The 18,392-nt window shown below is 40.0% G+C and overlaps 1 protein-coding gene across 20 annotated transcripts in view; it reads right to left on the bottom strand.

Annotated features, from left to right (window-relative positions):
* Positions 1 to 18,392, bottom strand: part of NRXN3 (neurexin 3) — a 1,019,488-nt gene that overhangs the window by 887,661 nt on the left and 113,435 nt on the right. Inside the window, exon 1 of one of the 20 annotated variants that reach the window (XM_027672830.1) lies at positions 13,400 to 13,419. The exons of the other annotated variants lie outside the window; for them this stretch is intronic. The gene's annotated coding sequence lies outside the window, so the exon portion shown is untranslated. Of the gene's footprint in view, positions 1 to 13,399; positions 13,420 to 18,392 lie in introns of those variants that run through there. 20 annotated transcript variants of the gene reach the window in all.

The following is an 18,392-nucleotide window of genomic DNA, read 5'->3' as shown; positions in this document are numbered from 1 at the left end:
GTTGGCCACACTATTCCTCATACAGGTCAGGATGCCATTGGCCTTCTTGGCCACCTGGGCACACTGCTGGCTCATGTTCATCTTCCTGTTGATTAGAACCCCCAGGTCCCCCTCCGCCTGGTCACTCTCCAGCCACTCTGTCCCCAACCTGTAGTGCTGCAGGGCGTTGTTGTGGCCAAAGTGCAGGACCCTGAACTTGGTCTTGTTAAACATCATTCCATTGGATTCAGCTCATTTATCCAGCCTGTACAGGTCCCTCTGCAGAGCCCTCTTACCCTCCAGCAGACTGACACTCCCCCCAACTTGGTGTCATCTGCAAATTTGCTGATGGTGGGTTGTGTGGCAACATAGAAAGCCCTGCTTCTCCAGACAGTAAATCAAGAAAGTCTTTCTTCTCTGGATAGTAATTCAACAGTGTTTTCTCACAGCTCTGAATTCTCCTCCTTTCTCCCTGCAAATTGCCACTGCTGATCAATCTCATTAAGCATGTTAATACACTAATACCTCCACCGTATTTGGCCTTAACTTCTTTACATTACTCTAAAGCTTCATGTGATTCAGTTTTGGTCTGCACCTTGAAATACAAACCAAGGCCTCTGTACAGATTAACTTTGGAGTTCTCTCACACATCTCACAACATCTCTCACCACAGTACCTGTCCACATATTTACACAACTCATCAACAGGTGCTTATTCTTAATGATATGCCTTTGGTTGCTTATTTTTGCAGATTTCAGAGGAAAGAATTGAGGTGGTTTCCTCAAGCTTGAACTTGCCTATATTTAATAGGTCTACTCTTGCCTTCTCAGAGATCTAAGAAAACAAAGGAGAAATGGTCAGTTATGCAGTGCCTGAGCCCCTCTGAAGTAGCTGCAGGGAAGGAGGCAAGGACTTATAATGAGAACACCTATTCCTTCCTGTTCACAGCAGGACTAAAATCTACCACTTCATTTTGCTATCAGAAGAAAAGAGTAATCAGTCATTGTCAGCCAAGGTAACTATGTTCAGAGTGATAGCCTTCATGAGAAAATTTAAAGATCCCATTTTCTATTCCCTGGTCTGGCTAGATCCTTCCATATAACTCTTCTGCCATAAAAAAAATCAGGCATTATTACAGTGATGAGGATGGTACATGCAAGAATCACATAATCATAGAATGGCTTGCATTGGAAGGCACCTTAAACATCATCTAGTTCAACACCCCCCACACACAGGCAGGGACACCTTCCATGAGACCAGATTGCTCCAAGCCTCATCCAGCCTCCCCTAGAACACTTCCAGGGATGGACCATCCACAACTTCTCTAAGCATCCTGTTCCAGTCCCTCACCATCCTCATAGTAAAGAATTTTTTTCCTAATATCTAATCTAAACCAATTCTCTTTCAGTTTAAAGCCATTCCCCCTTTTTCCTCTCACTACACGCTCTTGGAAATAGTCTTTCTCCATCTTTCTTGTAGGCTGCCTTTAGGTAGTGGAAGGCTGCAATTAGGTCTCCCCAAAGTCTTCTCTTCTCTAGGCTGAACAATCACAATTCTCTTAACCTTTCTTCATTGGGGAGGTGCTCATTTCAATGGCCTCTTCTGGACTCGCTTCCACAGGTCCATGTCCTTTCTATGCCGAGGACCCCAGAGCTGGATGCAGCACTCCAGGTGGGGTCTCATCAGAGTGGAGTAGAGGGGCAGAACCACTTCCCTTGACCTGCCGACTACACTTCTTTTGATGAACAACAGATAATTTCTTCTTTTTAAGAGATAATTTTTTTATTGTCTCACAATCATAAATGTAAGGTTCATCAGTACTTGTGGGGTTCCAAATTGTGACCTTCCCACCTCCCCTGAACTGCCCGCTTCATACTCCATTCATCTGCCAAGAAGATTCTTCTTTGATGTTAATTAGTCTTAGTCTCCTGAACTCCAAGACAGTTGTCTTGATGTACTCAACAACAGAGTGTGGCCTCTGTGATTACGCAGTGAGGTCCTGGTCAGCTCCTGTCCCAAAGCCCAAGATTTATATGTTGCCCAGTCTCCTTTTGGCTTGGCATTATGTGCTCTGCCAGTGGTCTGAGTCATTCCCGTTAAGATGCAGTGGCCCCAAGATGGGACTGACAGGCTGTGATGAAGAAAGACAGAAGAAGGGGATAGATGCTCCCTTTATTTTGTCATTGCATTTACCCAAGTGCTGCAAGGGAAATGTTACCAGGAAGTTGTTAAAGGGCAACTTTTTCTGGAGTCACTGATACATCTCCGTGTGACATTTACTCTGTGAGGAATGATTTATCCCTTCAGAAGGAAAGGCCTGAGTCACAGTTCAGCAATAACAAGTAAATCACCTTCTGGAGAAAGATAATGGCTTTGCCTAACATAGGGCATTTTTAAATTTATCAGACTAAACTCTTCCTCATTCTTAATGAATACTTAAATTTTATGTTTAAAGTATGTATGGTATTAATGCCTCAAAACAGTCAAGAATATCTGGGGTTTATTCCCTTCTATGCTACTAATTCCCTACAGGACCCTCTTCCTCCTTTTCCCCTTGGAAGACAAGACACTAACCATTCCCTAGCCCACACAGTAATTATGGGAACACAATCAATATTGGCAAAGAAATCTGACTTATGGATTGGAAGTGCCAGTGGGAGAGTAAGGAGTACTGGCTGCTCACTTTTGTACTATTCCAACAGAAACATAATAGAAGAGCCACAATCAGGAGAATAGACTCATCTGCACTGAGAAACTTCCTAGCACAAAATTCTTCCTAGCACTGCAGAGCCTGACATATGAACAACAACAAAGAAAAAAAAAACACGGGAAGAGGATAGAACATAAAAACATCAGTATTAATAAATAATATTCACCACCAGAATGCTTTTTAACACCTTTCCCCATGTCTTATCAGGTTACAGCAACTTATGCTCTGCCCCAAACTGTCTGCTATTCACTATAAGATTATTCTCCAGTGATGTATTCTCATTATTTAGCCTAATCCACTTTGAAGTGATTTGAGCTCCAGTTTCTGCACAGGTTTAACTTTGATCACTTACAAGTGGAATCCTCCAGACATACACAACAACTGTGCAAGTACAAGGAAAAGACACAGAAGAAACACAGGGTCACAGTTAAGCATGTACTGGAAAAGCTCTACAATGTGACCTACACAGAATTACTGGAGGAAAGGAGAGAGAGATTTATACCTATTTACATTATCCTTGCTTCAAACCAGGAGCAATATCCCCTTACTCTAAAACACAGAAATTTGCTATGAGAGTTGCTCAAAAATAAGATGCAAAAGGAGCCTTCAGCTGCAGCCACTTCAGCCTAGAAAATGACGACACAGTGATAATGTCAGACAGGGTTAAAAAGAAGAACAAAAGTCCAGCAGTTGTACCTCCACAGGGGAGCTTAGGTATCCAGAAAGTTTCTGGCATTATTCAGTGCTGCAAAGAGCAAGATCAGCAGAGCCTGCAGGCAAATATTCTCACCTGCAGCGATGGTGCTCAGGTGATCACATGCCAGCATGTGCACCCTGTACTCTCTACCAAAAGTCTGCTTCAAGTTGTTACGGGATCCTGATGTGATCAGAGCTTAAAGGTGCATCAGTCAATGCTTGTGCATGTGGTGAGCAGGACCACAAGTGCTTTATACTCAGAACTAAGCCAAATGTATTTTTAGGATGGAGAAAATGAAGAGCAAGGACATAGGACAGGCTAGAAAAAAAAAGAGACGTTTAAAATTACCTGTATTGCTTTTGCTGAGGGCCTTTTCTCTTTCCCACCTGCCAATTTCAAGACACAGTTTCATAATCTGGATTGCAGCACACTGTGCACAGTCCTAGCAGGGGCCCTGGGAAAAAGGTCTGTCCTTTCACTGTGTCTGTCTTTTTGGTTACTCCTGCCAGTATTCTCCCACAGCAATGTTGTGCTGCAAAGCCTTTGCCTATTAAAGTCACAATCTTCTTCAAGCCCCACTGCACACTTCAGAAGGTCCTCTCCCTCAGCCATATGATCCACCCCACCCAGTGACACACATTTTCCTTTGAAATGTCTTCTCTGAGTTCATCCTTTGAAGGAGAGAATGATGTGGCATAGGAAGCAGTAAGAAAAATCCCATCTGCCATACAATCATTAAAAGTTCTGCTTAAGGAAGAGCAACTGCATTTGGCCATGTATTGCATGTCAATTGAGACACTGCTCTCTTCCAGTAACAGCTGCAGACTAACTGCACTGGCCTGTGACAAGCCATTATTTCTCAGAAGTGGTCCAAAGACTGCCAAAAGGTTAAAAACTAGAGGAATGCACACCTTTTTACACTCAACCAAAATGCATATCCTGCAGCCAGTAAGATCATGTGTTCCTTGACTACTCAGTGAGATGGGTCCATCTGCAAAGAAAGGGAGCAGTGCCTTGAGAAAGGACAAAAAAACCCTGATAGAAGTAATTTCTTCTAGGCAAGCGATACCATGCTGTCACTCTCTGTTTAAGCATACATAGATCACTTAGCTGACGTGAAGCTTGCATTTGGTAAGAAAGAAAAGGACAAATGGAAAGCATCCACCAAACTTATCTCTCTTCACCTTCTATTGCAAGCCCTTGGATGCTCCATGAATCCAATGTCCAGACTGTTTGCTCCACTGCACAGAAATGCCATCATGCTGAGAGTCATTTGGCAACACCTGCCAGTGATGACTCTGTTTTATAACAGTCCATTAGCACAAGGTTCTTAATGAAAATGAAAGCTGGTAATGAAGCCAAAAGGCAGCAGCAGCCTGTAGTCTGGGGAGGGTAATTAAGCTAGAAGAGATGGGGAGACTGAAGAACAAAATTAACACATGGAAAAAGGAAAAAGAGACCTGGTAGTGCATTAGCACTAATGCAGCTATGGCAAACCATCCAGTTTCCCTTATGAAAGCATTTTGTTTGCATTTGATGGACTATTTTTTTATTGCTAGCTGATATAACAACAGATTATTGCTCCATCAGAGATACAGACATCAAGTAGAGCAACACACACAAGATTTCAACGTGGAGCAGATAAAGAACCTCCAGAAAATGAAGGCTATCTATATATCTATATTGTGGTATATTTGTGCTTTGGAGAAGGGAAAAGATTTAAGAGATCCTCCTGTAAGTTGCCACCTCATGTTCACTAGGTGCGGAAGAGAAAGACTGGCTGCCAAGAATGGTTTATTTTCCATACAATTGTCAAAAGTCAGCGGCTCATCTTTTCACTCAGTAAAGTACTCTATAAGCTATCGCTGTGGTTCTCATTGGTAAGATGTTCCCTCTTGATACTGGACCTAGAATACCTTTGTATGATTAAGCAGCACCCTTTCTAGGTAACTCCTCTGAGACAACCCCAGGATAATTCTTTTTTCTTCTGTGCATTTATGTTCTGTATGTGTTTGGAGACAGCTTTCTCATCTTGCCACTTTCTCAGCATAAATACTAGGCCTTTCACTGTTCCCTCATAATCAAGTCATGCGTGATCTTAGTCATCAAGCCCATTCAAAATCCTTACAAATCGTTTGACATATCTCCACCTTACAGTATTTAAGGTCCTTAAAAGTTTAGTCTAGGTGCAGATCTCTTTATAGATGAATTATCCACCTACTGCTTTAGGAAGGATGTCATGGCATTTATGCAACATTTATGCTGTTTTCTATCCACACTGACGATTGCAATTCTTCCCATTCTAGACAAATGTACACATTTCATTAATATGTCATTTCTTCCCCTCTTTGTTATCACTAAGAAAGCACTAGACAGAAATGACAGTAACTTCCAATTTGTCTAGCCTTCTCAGCTCATGAAAATGCTGTTGCATTTTGAATTACTAATTTATTTTAGAAAACTCTTCATGTTAAAGCCAAATTTTAATTGTGGGGGTTTTTTAAAGTAAGATTATTTAGGGCTTTTTGTCAAATAATACATTGAAGTCTAGATGTATCACAACCACTGTCTCCATTTCATCCATTAATTTTGTAACTGAGTCCAAAAGTAATCAAATGTCTTCTATGAGTTTTGTTTATTAAATGTTGCTGATAATTGCTCATGGTTCTGTTACTCTGTATAGTTGCAAATTCATTATGCTTAATATTGCTTCCATTATTTTATTAGTGGCTGATAAGGCCTTTAAGAAATAGTTTGAAAGTTAATTCATGCAATTGTTTGGTGAAGGACTAGAATTAAGCCATGCACAGAATCTAACTGTTGAAAAGCTGCCATAGCTTTTTATTCTCATGAGCATAATATAAAGGACCAGAAGAAACATGAGCAGACAAGGACTAGAGGCTATGTTATGATAGCTATACTATTGTAATACAGTTAAGGCATAGACACAATGTACCACAACTATTAGAGAAAGGTTTGACAGCCTCATAGAACAAAAGACTGATGATCCCAGTGCCTGTGGGTTTGGCTAATTTTTACATATTTCATTATCATCTTATACAGCACAAAGATATCTCGTGGACTTCAGGGTCTCACACATTGGAAATTATAATAAGAAAGGTGTACTTAAAGGTCTTTCTTTGAAATAATGCCAGCAAGGTGGGGGGAAAGGTTTAAGAAGGGGGAAATATGAATCTCCAGAGCCTTGTGAGAGAACAAGAGGAATTTTTGCTTTCCTTCTCTGAGCAGCCACCATGCCCACAATTGAGAGCAAGGGGTACACCAGAGGGATAAAAGAGGGGACTCTGACACTCTTTGCACCATCCCCATGGTGCCAACTGCCTCCAGATCCTTTTGTTTTGCCCCTGTTGAAAATTCACATTAACATGTCTAAACATTTCCAGCAGTGGCAGTAGTAGTGGCACCAGCAGAGAGCTCTGTCAGATAGCAGGACAGCCTGCTGTCTGCTTTGGCTCAGACATTGTACCTGGGAAGACTGGAGACCTACAATCAAACCTTTTTATGAGTGGATTGAATAAATGGCTCTATTTACAGCTGTTTATGTGGCATCCCAGCAGTCACCAAGTAAACACCTGAACCTAGGCAATTGCTGGCCTGTAACTAGAGACTGGCCATGTAATAAATACAAAGCTCAGTAAAAAGACAGATCATCTTGTAATAAGAGAATCATTAATCAGTCTTGTTCTTCCAGTGTTTCCCCCTTTCTTTAAAGCACTCTACTAACAAAGTGAAATTTCTATATACAATGAAAGGTAATCTCCCCATTTCTTGGCAAGCCAGTGTCTCAAATGCAGTTGGGACTTTTTAATTAATATTAGATGCCTGTGAAAGATTAAGAAAATGCAACAGAAGCAAATTCTACACTGTGTAAGAGTAATATCATTCCTTAGGCTCACTTCTAATGTGACTTCAATGTGACTTGCGGTACCTAGTGTGTTCTGCTGAAAGTGCACTCAGCTCTGTAGCTCCGTGCCAGCAGGAATCTGACTCTCTGGGCTCTGTTCCCAGCCTTAGTAGTTCACTTTTATCTCTGTGGAAAATCAGGCAGTCTCTGTCCTTCACTGTCTTCTTCTGTTGAGTGGGAAATACTAAGTGCTCTGAGTGATTCACAAGATACTCTGCCAGTGTATCTTGTTTTTAGCTCTGCTGTCCAAACAAACCCTACTTGTTGAAGGGCCAGAGTTATGCGCACTTAACTGACAGAAGAGCAAAACTACTCCAACTTAGAACCAGAGCAAAACTAGTAAGATCAGAATATGTCTGACACCACAAAAGCAATGACAACAAACATTAACTGGCTCTTTCTTGGTTCATGTAATGTAGAAGGGTAAAGACCATACAGTCATAGTCACTGTTGTGATTGCAGTCCCTAAGAACAGAGCTAAAAGTCTTGAGGGAATGGGGACAGCACACACAGGGGTGAAACATAAAGTGAGAGTAGTAGCAAGGGTAGGGACAAAAAAACTTTCTTCCCTGTTCACTTCTCTGAAGAAGGTGTCACACCAGGGTGAAATATGTTAGGTGCCTATCAGTTGCTGCTGCCACGGCTGCTGCTTGGGGAGCAGCCAGCAGTGACTCCCAAAAGCTGGAAGCTGCAAAGTGGAGAGCAAACAGCAGGTTCAGAGGCAAGATACAGCCCTAAGGTGGGAAGTCGGCACCCCAAATATTAACTTGCCTCTCTTTGGCTTCAACTACCCTGTGTAGGAACAGAGAACATCCTTCCAGTCTATTCTTTGAGTAGTACAAGCTGCAACTAATTAGTCTCAGGAACAGACATTTTAGAAGGGCCTGTAGTGAGTGACAGGACAGGGCCTAATGGTTCTAAACTAAAGGAGGGTAGATTTAGTCTAGATATATGGAAGAAATTTTTCACAATGAGGGTGATGAAACACCACCCAGAGAGGCGGTGGATGCCTCATCCCTAGAAACATTCAAGGTCAGGTTGGAACGAGGCTCTGAGCAACCTCATCTGGTTGAAGATGTCCCTGCTCTTTGCAGGGGAGTTGAACTAGATGACATTTAAAAGTCCCTTCCAAACCACACTATTCTATGATTATATGATTCTATGAAAAATAAACTGCTCTGAGTGTAAAAGCTCAATTTCACTTGAAAGCAGAGCTGCTATATCTTTGTGAGAAACACCTAAGCCTCTCCAGCAATACTGAGGTTAGCATGGACCCTGCATGCCTCTGTTCCCATCATGCACACATTCAGCAGAGCACCTACTGGAGTTTTTGCCCCAATCCCATAATCCCTCTCCTGTTTTCTGGCATTATTTGCTTTCTTGGCACCAAAGCACAATTTCTCTAGGATCTTCAGGCAGTGCTGCACTATAAACCCAAGTGGTGCCAGAGTCAGAAGAGGTGAAGAACAGGGCTAAAGGTGAACTAAACTCCTTGCTCAGGGCTGCAGCCTGAAGTCCAGGCTCCTGCCCGTGGTGACACCCGCCAGGCCTGTAGGAGCACAAGCCAGTCTCCAGGTCAGTTTGCAGATAAGGTGCAGCATGACCCAGCCTGCAAGCTGTGTTGCCCCTACAGAGTCTGAGCATGCCAGTCCCATGGGGCAATTTCTCTTCTCATCCCAAGAGAGGGCTGAGCCCCCCCATTTTTACCAGCATTGTGTCTGCCCCACTCATTACTCAGTGGGAGAAGTAAGAGAGGGACTGAAATAACACAACAAAATCTGACATAATGTGGTTCAATGTGTGACCACAGCATGCGATATGAAAAGAATACTCTTCTTCTTTTGTACCTACTACCCAAAAACCTAGCACACTTACAGAGTAATTAATTTAGTTTCATGCAACAGAAGACAGGGAAGTTATCACCACTTCCATTTCACACATGGACAAACTGAAATTCACTGTGGGCAATCAGAACAGTCTGAAGCAAAATCAGAGCAACCAAGAACTGAATTGAGGACTCTAAATCTTGTGCCTAAACATTACCTTTCCTTTCTCAGCATGACCTCCTCCCAAGCTGAGATGCTACTTTTCCATATTAAAGGGTATTACTTTCCTCCCTAGAGAGACCTGAAGGCTGAGCTAGCTTCTCTCCTTTCTCTTTGCTTAGAGAAAAAAAAATCCCTCATCCACAAACACACTCCAAAGGCAGTCTTATTTAATCCCAGTATAATTCTCACTGCTCTTTCTTAATCCTTTCACCTGTGAGATAATTGCCAGCATTATGGGAAGAACTCAGTGTTAATCATAGACTTGCATAAAAAGCGACAAAGAACCAGATCAAACAGACCAAAGAAAATCACAAGGCCTGTTTTAACTATGCTCATACACATCTATTCCAGACACCCTGCTGAACTAGCCTCTTTCACAACATATGAAAGGTCTGCTAATGGGCCTGGAAGGGAAGGCCATGAAAAGCCATGTCAGTAAATGAAGGCTTTAGTCTTCTCCTATTGCATTGTGGAATGAGATGTCACAAAAATCAAGGAACCAAAATTAGCTACCAATATCTATCTGCCTAATATTCAGCAAAAAATATTGTAATGTTATCTTCCCACTTCATTCTGTCCAGCAGACCAGTGTTCACAGTAGATTCTTCTCCCACCACTTACTCTGAGACACTCCTCCCAGACAAGAGTATGTATGTTTCTACTGCACTTCCTTCTGCTTCCACACCTTCCCTCTTTCCACTGCTGATGCTGTACATCCATTCCTCTTACTCATAACTGAAAAAAGATTTACACTCTTCGATTATTTCAGTGCCTTCCTTCTTTTACACTTGTCCTTAAAATTCATGCCTTCGAGGAGAAACCCACATTGTCTCTGTGTGCTCATATGTACTTCCCCAACAAAATCCTTACACAGCACATTTGGGGCACCTTTGCATTATGATAGGTTTTTTCATTCTGCAGATTTTTTTCGAAAAGAATATGTGTTGTTCTCTTTTTAAAATATGACTGCTATTTCTGCAATCATGTATGTGTTTATCAACAGATAAATACAGTTTTAATCTTTGTAGAGTATTGCTTTAGCAAGTGGAATCTAATTGAGAGAGCCCCTGGTAGAACAAGCAAGTTATTTGGTGGTTTATAAAACAGATTGCACTGGTGCTTACAGAAACAGAAATGGACAAGAGAACTCTGCCATTTATTGCCTGTTCTCCTCCAGTTCTCTCCATCTCCCTGTGCTTCTGGTTATTCAACTGTAAAACAAGGAAAACAAATAATTAACCTTCTTACTGGATGAACATGAAGCTGAATGATAATGCTTTGTACTTATTGTGCATTGTTTCAGGACACTCTGTAAGTGTCAATGCAGCAGCCTCCTTGTGCGGTGGTGAAGGGCTTTTGTCCCCACGCCACTGCCACAGAGGCACAAAAACCCCAACAATTCGTAGGGAAAGCCAGCTGCAGAGTCAAGGACACCCCTCTCACTTCTGAGGCCTCCCCACTAAGCATGATGCTTTTCAGGAATGTACTCCAAGTATTTATGATACACTTACCAGTTCAGGAGGTTGGTAGGTTGTCAACATGCTACATGTGCACTGATGACAAACAACCGGCACACAAAACAAAGAGAATTTTTTTAGGAGATTCACAGATAGATATGGCTGGAAATAGCAAGGGGAGGAAAAGCAATCATTCATAAGAGCAGAGGTCATAACTCAGTATCTCTTAAAATGAACTGCTGAGAAATGGCCAAGTGGAAATCCCAGAAAATAGAGCTGTAACAAGCTCAATGCCAGAAAGAAGGAAATCAGTGTCTATCCACTGAGCACATCAATATGGAAACTTGTTAAGAGGTTTCAAGCTCCAAAATCAGTCAGATGGGAAAAGAATGAGAGACAAAGTGATTTCTGAAATAAATTTATTTTCGGTTATTTTTGGAAAGGGAGACAAAAAGGAGGGACATGGGTACATTGGAAAGCTGACAAAAATCATTATTCTCTATAAATTGCTTTGACATTGTATAGGCAGTGACCTTCACAGCACTACCAGTTTAATGGCATTTACTTCAGCAGTAGCTGATTTCACTGTTAAACAGGGATGCATAGCACAAGATTACACAACTAAATCACTCGCGTAAATATTTAATATCATTGCCTTTCTTTTTTTTCTTTTTAACAAATCACTATCAAAGGCAGTAGAAAACACATTTATTTATTCTATCCTGGAAAAAGCTTAGTGCTCATGCATTTTATCTATCTAGTTCTCCAAATGACTTTGACACTTGAAAGCCCTTGTGATCAAAACAATCTCAAGGAAGGCAATTTTGCAACCATTTAAGAACTGATTTCATGCACTGATCAACATTTACCAAACTTGCCGATGGAATAGCACAAAGTTTAACCCAACAGATTGATAGCAAACACCTGAAGGAGAAAATTAGCAAGAAAACTGCACTGGTTTAAATAAAAGTACCTTAGAAGACAAAACTCAAGAAAATCTGAGATTATGTCTCCACTCTTTCCCCCAGGCATAAAAAAAAAAAATTATCAGTATTTGGGAAATCAAAGGGAACTAGCACTAACAGAAAAAAAGTCATACTTTTGGCTGACAATACAATAAGCACATCCTCCACAAAATATATTCATTGCATTATGGACAGACAGTGCACCATAGCAGATTTCTCATAAAATACATCTGTTTTAAAGGTGGAGTCAATAGAGACAAAGAGTACAGTACAAGAAAGTAGCAAAGAAGAATTACTAATCATGTCTCTAGTATCATATCTAGTAATATAAAATTGACCGAGAAATTGAAATGCTGAGCCTGGACTTGAGTACGCAAAGCATAGCAAGTTATTTCTAAAGACAGACTTACAATCTGTACATTTTGATTTTTCCAACTTTAGGCAAAGACTTTTTCCACAATCTGGCATAAATGGTCTGTCATATTGTGGCAAAAACACTATTCTGTTCAAATTGCAGATGATCAATGCCAGAAAGTGTTCTTTATAACAGTACTTCAGGAGACAAGTAACAAAAGTTATGTGTCTTTTCATCAATTTAGCAACAGGCAAAAGACAAATCAATGGATATTTAGGAATTGAACAAATTCTGGGGGAAAAATAATTTGGTAAACTGAAAGATAAGAAACATGTAGAAAGCAGCTTGCCCCACGTGCCTGCAGACTTCATTGGCACTGTCTGCAGAGTAAGATTATCCAAAATAAATATTAAAGTGGTCAGACAGATGTATTATTCGGATGATGGAGTTGGCCAGTCCTGCAAGGCAGTGGTGCCTGAAACGTGTGTGCCCTTTGTCAGAGCTGGGAAATGCAAATGCATGGCGATCTAGGTGCTGCCCTGGGTTTTACAAAAGCTTGCAACATCTTTAATGCAGAGCTAAGCGAGAGCCTGTAATCCCTGCGCTGCGATGCAGCAATGTGCTCTCCCCTCACAGGACAAGCCAGCAGCTATGCAAGATCCTTTTATCAACATTCACAGGGCTGGAAAATAACTGTTCACAGTTTGATTCCCAACATTATCGAGTGAACCAAGAATTGCTTAGAGAACTGGCAGCTGAATACACATGTAAAAGACAAAGGTTCTTCAGTGATATTTATTCTAGCCAAGTTTTAATATTTCAAGGCTTATAGCAACTAACTCTTTACATAATCAAATGTAATTATCTGATCCCAGCTGGTGATCAGAACATTCATCATCAACCTGGTCATTATTAATATAACAGTAATAAGGGGAATAAGGTGTGTGCTTCATAACGCTGGCTTAATATGATTCACTGTACCTAATAAGACCACAGCTCCCTTTCAAACACAATTATTTTATAAAATTATACATTTTTGTTACCACTACTAACAATGAACAATCACAAAACTATATTATTTTAGAACAAATACTGAAATGTTTTTTAAAGTCTTCAGTAAAAAGAATTTGATCAATTAAAAGGAATCATGCTTTGCTTTAGAAATAATCTGACCCATAAGCAGATCCCCAGTCAAACTGTGATTTGAGAGAAAAGCTCGATTAAAATGCATGCAATTGACAGAATCAAATCGTAAACACTTACCTACAAATACTACATACCATCTTCTTGCTCTACTGTAGGAGAGGAGGTGATATCTCAGGCACCACTGTGTGGTACTGCTTGGCAAATGCTACTGACTTTTTTAATGGTGACAACTGTGTACACAAATTCTAAAAGTACCAGTTCTGTTTAAAGCCTTTCCCCACAAACCAGAGCTGGTAAAGAACCATTTCTACCAAATGCTTTGCAGCCTTTAACAAGAGAACTGAGGCCATCATTTAGTGAGAATGATCCAGAATCTCTCAGGTTAGTGTTGGAACAATTTCAGAGTCAGATTCTTCCCTGCAGTATTTCTTTTACGTGAGTGCATTTCCTCTGCTTCAGTATCAGGTGTACCATAATAAAATCCTTTCAGAGCAGTGAAAAATATGCCTCTAAATACCGTTACATCAAACCCCTCAGTATAAAGAGCATATCTAGTACAAGATCAGCATCTCACAGAAAATCCTTCTAAAACAGAATTTTTGGATTTTATCCCTGCAGGTACACAACACACTCCCAGGTTCAACACAATTTATTTCTATGGGCTTCTCTGGCAGTGTAGGGAACACAAAAGACTCAGCACAACTTGCAGGATAGGTCATCTGTAACATAAATTTTGAAACAAAAAGGCTTCAAAAACAAATGAATATGTTACGACCTGTGAGTGCTGTGTTCACACATGATTCCTTGCTCTCTGCAGCATTATTTTCTATTATCCTCTCTTATTTCATAGCCTATCAGTACTGATTTCTATTTGGATATGTGCACTCAAAACTATCAAGGCTCTTGAAACAAATGTGAAGATGAAAACCAGCATGAGAAGGAGCTGTAGCTCCATGAAAGCGATGAGTACGGCCATATAAATGAAAGGTGCTGGGTGTCATAGGAAGATGTGCATTGCCAAAATCAGAATGAAAACCCAGAATACTGATGTGGGGAAAATCACGCACCATTAGACATGACTTAATAACTGACAGAGATGATACCGTGTGCGTTATATCCGACGATTTGAAGAGGCACGACCTTCTTCACGGTAATAGTTTTACAACCATTTGCATGGCATGCATTCACTAATCTCTAGTCAAAATATTTATTATCTGGTAAAGCGCTGCAAATGAGGCTGCTGTTTCTAAGCCCTTACTCTTAATGTATAAGATCCAGGTTACATGGCACATATTTTCTAAACTGTTCAATACCATAACGCTATCACTTTAGTCCAGAGAAGGCCACAATGAGCCTTAAAATAGGAAACTCCTCTGTTTCACAGGGTTTCCTATTTTTGCAGGGCTGTCTGATGTGTGTAACAGGGTCTATTTCAGTTCCTGATGGCATTATCACCATTTGCTGCATTACCATAAAGCACAGGAAATAAGCTATTACCCACCACACTCCTCCCCAGCGTTATCAGAGAGAATCATGCGCTCACAAAACAGCATTAACTGTGAGAATTAGAGTCCATTTAAACTGCAGCTGTTCCTTCATTCCTAAATAGGTTCTTAGATCAAAACTTCTCTCAGGTCTCATTGTTGAATGTCCCTTTCAACTGTAAGAAGGAAAAGATCATTTTAAAAATTTTATGTTTTACAGATAACACTCCTTCCTTGCATTATAACAACCAGGTAACATTAAAATGAAGAATTTTTCCAAAAATACAGTGGACATTTTAGCTTTCAGATTTATGAGTTGAAATTTTGCCTTTAAACTAGCTCTGGCAAAATAAATGAACATGTAATTTTGATTTTCTATTTGTAGTTTAGCTTATTTTCAGAATCTCAAGCTTAAATTATTTAAGGGAAAGACGTTCTATTTATTTTTAACTATAATACTAAATCTGCATTTAACTCTGTTAAATGCAAAACCTAAATCCTAGATCTAATACACATGCTGGTGTTCTTTTCAGCTCTAAACTCATGCCCTAGAAAAGCCCAAAACCCCACAACCCTATATTCTGCTATTATCAAAGAAAACACTGCTTATTATGTTCCATTTCCCTCTCTGCTTTTTTGCCTCTTTATTACTGTCCACTGGAAGGACTCCAATCCGCAGGGAAAAAACACTCTCAAATCTAAACTGAAAAACCTAAATGCCAGGAAAAGGCACAATGTCTCTTTAAGATAGTCAACAGTAAATTAACTTGCCCATAACAGTGCAATAATTAGCAGTTAGTAGCTTATTAAAAGGATGGCAAAGGCCAAGCTGCCATCTGGGATCTCCAGTTTCTTGTGATTGTTATTATGTCAAGATGTGCAACTTGCATTAGCTTTCATGTCACTGTGCTTGCCCTTACTTTACATATAAATTTTAATGAAAGATAAAGCACTTTAAAAATCAGATGTCCGTCAGAAGTGCTATTAGCCTGCCTTTTACAAAGCATGTGTCCTGTTTTGCTACCTCTGCATCTCTACACAACACTGAATGCCTCAAACGAAGAAAACAGAGGAAGGAAAAAAAAGCCTTTCAATGATATCAATTAAATACTCTCTTTGGGCAGAGTGAAACCTGAGCCTCACTGAAAACAGAAGACTACAATACAGCCTAAGATGACAGTATTTTAGCTCCTGTTTACACACAAGGCAACCACAAAGCTTTTAACTCTCACAGGAATCATTCTTAATGAAAATGAAAGCCAGCGAAGAATCAGCTGTTTATTCACACTTCAGGAAGATACCGTTTTAAAATAAGGTAGAAAGAAAACATAAAAAAAAACTAGTTACCTATAAACTACAAAATATTTAACACATTAATTAATATCTTATGCATGCACATTATTTGTAAACACACATGCTCATATGCACAAACAGAAAATAATGTATCAGAAATGTCCTATTTAATATCTCATATGTTTGCCTTCATAAATATATAACAAAGAGGTATAAAAAGAAGAATAAGACATTTATTCCTTTGCATTAGCTGATATTGAACATTAAAGTGACTTCATTCCCCAAAGTTCAGAAAATGTCATCACCTCTGGATTAAAACAAAATAGGATGAACACCTTGCAGAAACATCCCCAATATCTTACATTTGAAATTCATCAACTATCAATCATCTCAAATTAGACTTCTATGAATTACATTAAAATATTTACTTCTTCCCTAAATAAAATAAGAAACCAGCATCAAAAATTTACCTACAAAAACATTTCAGAAGAATGACATCTTCATTCAAGGGGTCTTGATTCTATCAAACAGGTTTTGCAGATTCAGTATTTGCTAACCATAAAATAAAATGCTCGATTTTTTTAAACAGTCATTAAGAGTAAAGTTAAAACTGAAAGTCACCATCCTTACAATAATGCAGGATTTTTTTCCCACCAAAGGAAAACAAATCCACTACCACACATATTTTAGAGTCCTTTCCTTAATACTTTTAAGTGTAGAAAACAAAACCATACAATATTCACATTTAAAACCCAAATATTAAGATACTTTACAGGGCAAAGCAGAGCTTAAAAACCACTGCCAAGGCTGGCAAGATGAACATAGTGTTGTTTTTCCCCTTGTATAATTAGACATTTATAGAGCACAAATGATTGAATTTGTTAGTGATGCTTGACTTCAACATTTGCATAAACTCTTGGCCATTCAGATGGACTCATTTACATAGAACCATTTAGGTTGTCAAAGACCTTTAGGGTCATCGAGTCCAGCCATTAACCCAGCACTACCAAGTCTACCACTAAACTGTGTCCATAAGCACCACATCTACATGTCTTTTAAACTTCTCTAGGATTGGTGAGTCAAATACTTCCCTGCACAGCCTGTTCTAATGTTGATAACCCTTTCCATAAAGAAACTTTTCCTAATATGCAATCTAAACCTGCCATGGTGCAACCTGAGGCTATTCCCCCTCATTCTATCACTTGTTACCTAGGAGAAGAGTCTGACTCCCAGTTTGCTATAACCTCCTTTCAGGTAGTTATAGAGAGTGATAAGGTCTTCCCTGAGCCTCCTTTTCTCCAGGCTAAGCAATCCCAGCTCTCTCGGACACACCTCCTAAGACTTGTGCTCCAGACCCCTCACCAGCTTTGTTGTCCTTTTCTGGAAACACTCCAGCACCTCAATGCCTTTCTTGTAGTGGGGGGCCCAGAACTGGACACAGCACTTGCAGTGCAGCCTCACCAGTGCCAAGTACAGAGAGATGATCCTTTCCCTGGTCTTGCTGGCCACACTATTTCTGAAGAAAGTCAATACAAATCCTAATGGTATTACTGGTGAAAAAGAACTTGAAATTATTTTCCAGATCAGTAAGGTCCAGTCATTTCCTTCTATTCAAGCTCACAAATGCTATTTCATTTTTTCTGTGCCATTACCTTCAGATCAATATTATTGAACAATTTCAAAAAATAAGAACCTCACACTGCTCTCTGAGAGCAATGCTAAACCTTCCAAGACTTAAAAAATCTACTTGAGCAGGTAGGACCAAGGGAGATAATCTGATCTTGTAAGGCTGATTATTACACAGGGACACTGGCAGTAGCCTTTGTTCTACACGACATGCACTTAAAAATGTCCCACCCCAGAAATATGTCGGTAGTCTTTCATTTCTCTCTGAGAATGAAGAAAATACCTTCTTCATACTGAAAATGAGTGTGCCACTGTACAGTTTTTCACACCAAGCACAGCTACTGACGGAAGGAAGGACCCATGTGCCTTAGAGAAGAATCAGCAGTCTGCAGACTGCATGGCTGCTACAGAGGTGTCCTGTGCACATCCAGAAACCAGCTATACCTCACTGTCATTCTCTGTGTCAGAGAAGACATTTAGGACTTTTCAGTTCTTTGGGTTCTTGGTTCACTGGATTCAATGTGAACTTTGCTATTGCTTTCAAGAAGACAAAGGATTTCATTTACCAAAAATAGCAAATTCCCATTAGGAATACTGACAATTTTAAACAGGGACATGAATCTCAAAAAAAGTCAGATCCAAACCAAGAGCGATGGTAAAACAAAACCCACTGCACACATAAGACAATGGTGAAAGGTAGCAAAAAG

Source organism: Neopelma chrysocephalum, unplaced genomic scaffold (genome assembly GCF_003984885.1).
Source record: "Neopelma chrysocephalum unplaced genomic scaffold, ASM398488v2 Primary Assembly neopelma1_24, whole genome shotgun sequence".
Lineage (NCBI taxonomy): Eukaryota > Metazoa > Chordata > Aves > Passeriformes > Pipridae > Neopelma > Neopelma chrysocephalum.
This window is presented reverse-complemented; position numbering and strand designations above follow the sequence as displayed.